Consider the following 5,928-nt stretch of genomic DNA (forward strand, 5'->3'; position numbering starts at 1 on the left):
GAGGTCCCTGGCACCGCTCCCGTCGACGTGGATGAGGCGAGGAGGAGCCGCTGCTGTTCGTTTCGGCGCTCGACAGGAGGACGCAGGCGGAACTTGGCGGCGGCCTCGGCAGTAGGGAGGCGCGGACATGGTGATACGGCAGCGCAGAGGAGGCTCGTGTGAAGGGCATCGGGCGCGGGCACTATCGGGAGGATGACGAGGGGAATTGAGAAGGGGAGCGGGGTCGAGCGCTGGCGGCGCTGGAGGATGGACGCGGGGGAAGAGAAAGAGATTGGATCAGGAGAGGTTAGGGTGCTGGGTGCGGGCTAGGGTTAGAGGGTTAGGTGGGCCTTAGGGGGTGTTGGGCCTAGGGAGGCCTGGCTGCGGGTGGCCTATTGGGCCGGCTTGGCTACTGGGAGGTGCAACTAGGCTGGCTAGAGTCTCTCTCCCACTGACTTATTTTCCAAAAGAGGAAAGTATCGTTTTCCCCCTCAAATCCCGTCTGATGGACCAATTTCCCCCCAAAGTCTAAAACCGGATCAATCAGCCCCTAAACTCTCCAAAACCGGATCAATTCTCCCCCATGGTGGTTTTGCACCAGATTTAGGTGGTTTTGACTAGTCTCCTTGCTAACTGGACAGTGCTGACTTGGCAGATTTCAGGTGTTTTCATTGATTGGGGGAGCCGGTCGACCAATCAGCCCCCAATTCAGGTGATTTCGGTCCATGTGCATCGACCAACCTCCCTGTGCCTGGACGACGACGCCCAACCTTGCCGCAACAGCGTCAAGCACGCCGGCGGCGTCCGCCGATGCCGCCATGGCGTCCGCCGACTCCGCAATGGCGTCCGCCATGCCGCCGGCCTCCATGCCGCCCGATGGTGAGTCAACCCCCCCTTTCTTTCCCGTCGAAGTCATCTACTGCATGATCTTAGTTTAGGAGAAATCAGAGCTGCGCTTAGAAGTCATCTACTGCACCCAATTTTGCTGCCATGGCAGGCAGATGGTGGAGGTGTAGGGTAGATCATAGGAAGATTGTTTTTATGGGTAGGTCCTGAGCTATGTAATGAGGTAAATATTGTTTTTTTGGGCAGGTCTTGTCGATGAGGCGGCAGATGAAGAAGAAATAAGTTATGTGTCACTACATTATTTTGGCAAATTTGAGATAGTGGATGGATTGCTTGTATACAACGGAGGTCTGATGATTACTTTTCCGTTCGATAGGAAAAGCCTAAAGTTTGAGCTTTTGTTGTCTTATGCTGAGGACATGTATCATGTACAAAGAGGACATTGTAGGGGGGATTATAGTTACAAGATGCACTGGCTTGTTCCAGGGAAAAAACTAAGTGAGGGTTTGCAATTTATTTTTGATGATTCAAGTCTGGAGAAGATGGGGAATGCAACACCTATTGGGTCATGTGCAGAGATCTATGTGGAGGAAGTGCAGTTGTGTGAAGAAGCAGTAAAGCAGTTGCAAAACAGAGTAGATGATGTGCCTGTGGTAGATGATGTGCCTGTGGTAGTTTCAGAAACATATTCCAAGCATAAAGGTAGCAGATTTGCATTGGTAAATGTGGATGCTGTGGAGACAAACATGGTCGATGAGATGTTTTTATCAAATGTAGCAGCTTTAGCAGAACAAAGAGCAGAGCCAGAAGTTGTTGTAGGTGTGAAAAGGACAGCTGCTGAGGAAGAAAATTTGAGGATAATAAGTGAGGCTAATGACTTTCTTACTACATTTGAGAGTCCAGTGAAGATTAAGAAAAGTAGAGCAAGTAGAGTTGCAGCTAAAAGAAGAAAAGTACCTCTTGCAGCTCCAGTTTCAGTAACTACATCTTCAGGTGCAGCTCAAGGTGCATGTGCTCCTCCTCCAACTCCAGGTGCAGCCCAAGGTGCATCTTCTTCATGTCCAGGTGCATCTTCTTCAGCTCCAGTAGGAAATATAGCAAAATCTGCAAAGACCAAAGCAGTAGCAGGTACACCACAGAGAGGAACAATGCCACAATTTACTCAAAGACAGAACCCAGCAGCTACTTCTGAATTTGAGTATACATCTACAGATCATGTTGAAAATGGAACAAGTGCTAATGAAGTATTACATGAAAATGAAAAAGAAGGAGAAGAAGGTGATGATGAAAGTGACATTGACTACCAGCCTTTGTCAGAGCACAGTTCTGCTGAAGAATCAGAGGCAGAGAAATTAAGGAAATTAGCAAGGGAAATTAGGAGGCAGAAGAGAGCAAAGAAATTAGGGGATGCTGTGGGGCCTGTCATCAAAGATAATAATGTGATTGAAGGATTGTCTGGTGATGAGAAGCTGGATAGCATAGAAGATGATGTTGTGTCATCAGATGATGACTGCTCTTTTGATGAGGAAAGTGATGGTGAGGGGGCCACACAGCTAGTGAGAAGGAAAAGTGAATGGAGAAAATATGACAGCAAATCAGAAATTCCTACATTTGAGATAGGAATGGTTTTTAGAGGAAGACATCAGATGAAGAAAGCTCTAATAAAATATGGCATTAAGAAACATGTGCATATTGCTTTCACAAAGGATGAAAATCATAAAGTAGGTGCAAAGTTACTTGGCCTGGCTGCAACTGGATGATCTATGCTTCTAAAACTACTAGAAATAAGTGGCTACAGGTGTCTACCTTTGTAGATGAGCACCATTGCATTCCAAGAAGAGATAACAAACTGGTCACATCAACTGTTATTGCTACAAAATATGGCAGGCTTATAAGAGCAAATCCAAGTTGGAAGTTAGAAGATTTGAGGAAAACTGTACTTGAGGACTTATTTGCTGATGTGACAGTTGCACAGCGCAAGAAGGCAAAGAGAATGGTCATGCAGAAACTATTGCATTCCACTGAAGGAGAGTACTCAAAATTATTTAATTATCAGTTAGAGCTGCTGAGAACTAATCCTGGAAGCACAGTTGCAGTGAAGTTGGACCATAATGAAAAGGATGGGTCATATGTATTTCAAAGGTTTTACATGTGTTTTGATGCCTTGAAGAAAGGTTTCTTGGCAGGTTGTAGAAAAGTTATTGGCCTTGATGGTTGTTTTTTCAAAGGTGCTTGCGATGGACAGATGTTGTGTGCTATAGGAAGAGATGCAAATAACTAGATGTATCCTATTGCTTGGGCTGTTGTGGAGAAAGAAAATTATGAGTCATGGTTCTGGTTTCTTGCCAAAATAAACCAGGACTTGAAAATAAGCAATCAAGGAGATGGATATGTATTTATGTGAGATCAACAAAAGGGACTTATAGGGGCAATGGAGGACATTTTTCCTAAAGCTGAGCATAGAATGTGTGCAAGACACATATATGCTAATTGGAAGAAAAAACACCCAGACCATGATCTTCAGAAAAGGTTTTGGAGATGTGCAAAATCACCAAACAAAGTGATTTTCATCTACAACAGGGCCAGGCTAGCACAATTTACTGTTGAGGGTGCAAAAGATATGATGAACACTGATCCAGTACATTGGAGTAGGGCCTACATGAAGCTGGGGTCTAATTGTGATTCAGTTGATAACAACATGTGTGAATCTTTCAACAACTACATCCTGTTAGCTAGGTACCTTGCTATTGTCTCAATGCTTGAGTGTATTAGGTGCAAAATTATGGTGAGGGTACAAGAAAATAGAGGGAAGTCAGTTAACTGGAAAGGAACTATATGTCCCAACATTTTCAAAAAACTGAAGCAAAACATAAGGAGATCAGGTTTCTGCCATGTGCTGTGGAATGGGAAAGATGGATTTGAAGTGCAAGAGCATGAGAAATTCAAATTTACTGTTAACTTGCAGCTCTGTACTTGCTCATGTAGATATTGGCAGCTGTCAGGTTTACCCTGCTGCCATGCCATTAGTGCTATCTATAAAACAGGATAGAAAATTGATGATTATATTGCTCCTTGCTACTCCATAGAAGTGTACAACAAGATATATGATCATTGCTTACAACCTTTGGAGGGAGAGGAGAGTTGGCCTATTTCAACAAATCCAAAGCCACAACCACCTAGTCACATTAGCTTGCCTGGAAGGCCTAAAACAGAAAGAAGGAGAGAGGAAGGAGAAAAACCTAAGGGTACTAAGATGAGCAAAGTAGGTGGCAAGATCACTTGTAGTTCTTGCAAAAGGCAAGGACATAATAGATCAAGCTATAAGAACAATGATGCAGCTAAACATCATGGAAATGCTCATTTGGTCAGAGAAGCTGCAAAACAAAAGAAGCAAGACAAAGAGGCTTTTGATGCTCTTCAGACTCAGAAAGCTGTGCTTGAAAAGCAGGTTAAGATGACACTTGTTAGTACTAATGAAAAATTGGTTGCTTTTTGTTTCTACTAATGAAAACTTGGTTGCTTTTTTGTTTATACTAATGAAAACTTGTTTGCAGGCTGCTGATACAAAAGGCAAGGCAATGGCTGTGCAACCTAGGCCAAAGAAGTTGGAAGTTAGAAGAAAACCAGGAACCCTGAGGATCAATGAACCTACATCTCAACAAAGCTCACAGCCAAGCTCTGAACAGAGCTCACAACCAAGCTCTCAACCTAGAGTTCCACAACATTGTGTGTTCAACCTTGCTGCATACAAGGAGGCACTAAATGCTAAGAAAGGGCCATCCATTTGATTACAAAATTTGTGATACTGTGCTAAATTTGTGCCACACTTGTCCTAAATTTCTGCTTCTGTTAATTTGAGGCACAATTTCTGCTACTATAATTTTTTGGATTAAAATAAAGAGGACAACAGAGTTGAAAACATTTATGCTTGAACATCTTCAGTACATTTGATCACTGCATTTGTTCAGTACTTAACTAGAAACTCTGACAGTGCATACATAACTGCATTTCTCCAGTACCTAACATACAAACTTAACATGGAAACTTAACTCCATTTCTCCAGTCCTGACTACAAACTTAACTGCATTTCTCAGTGCATAATGAACTAGACACTGAACTAGAAACTTAACTTCTCTGTCTTCACTTCTGCATGTCCTTCATCTTCTTGATGCGGTCGGAGTGGCGAATGCCGACGCGGATGTAAGTCTCCGCCTCGATTGGCATGCTCCTGTCGCCGAGCTGCAGGATCACCGGCGCCACCACGTACACGTCGTCGTCGGCAGGCGCCACCTCCCCCTCGCTGCCGTCCTCCACATCCACCACCACCTGCTCCTGCTCGCTGTCCTCCACATCTTGCTCCTGCTCGCTGTCCTCCACATCCTGCTCCTGCTCGCTGTCCTCCTCCACATCTTCACTGCACTCTCCGTCGCTGTCAGAGTGCACAATAACCTGCTTCACTACAGCTGGTACAACAACCACGACGCCGACGAGACCTTCAACTGGAGGTGGAGGGGGGCGACGGCGGGAGCGGTATTCATACCACCTGGCACGCTGACGCGGATCTAGTGACTTCTCCGCCTCATTCATAGCCCAAAGGAAAACAGAGATAGCTGGAATGGGACGGCCATCGGGGAACATTGTCTTCTTCTCAACATCAGTTGCCACAACGATGAGGCCCCTAGAGTGGTCCACGCACATCTGCAAGCTCGGAAATCTATTGCAGATCTCCTCCACATCGGCCCTTTTCTCTGAATCCCCCTTGCAGAACCTGCTCACAGTTTCCTCCCACCGGTCTTGAGCACGGCGAACATCTCTTGCAGTCTTCTTCTTGGGCGCCATCGCCGGCGTCGAGAAGCGATGGGAGTGGGTGGGCGAGAGGCGAAGGGAGTGGATGAGAATGGGGAACGGCGAGTGGATGAGAGTGGGTGGGCTAGTACTGTCTGGGCGAGCGCTGGCCTTAAATGGGTGGCTGTCAAAGCGGTGGGTTCAGTTAACTTCAGACAACGCTTCAGAAAAATTCAGACAACCAAAAGTTCAGTTAACTTCAGACACAAGTTCAGACTTTTGAAATTTTAAACTCAAATACATTTGTTCACTCGAGCT

At 45.5% G+C, this 5,928-nt stretch overlaps 1 pseudogene; it reads left to right on the plus strand.

Annotated features, from left to right (window-relative positions):
* Positions 1-704: 704 nt before the first annotated feature.
* LOC147990925 (uncharacterized) lies at positions 705-4,613 on the plus strand (annotated as a pseudogene).
* Positions 4,614-5,928: the final 1,315 nt, after the last annotated feature.

Source organism: Triticum urartu, chromosome 1A (genome assembly GCF_056163025.1).
Source record: "Triticum urartu cultivar PI428250 chromosome 1A, HENAU_Tu73, whole genome shotgun sequence".
Taxonomy (NCBI): Eukaryota; Viridiplantae; Streptophyta; class Magnoliopsida; order Poales; family Poaceae; genus Triticum; species Triticum urartu.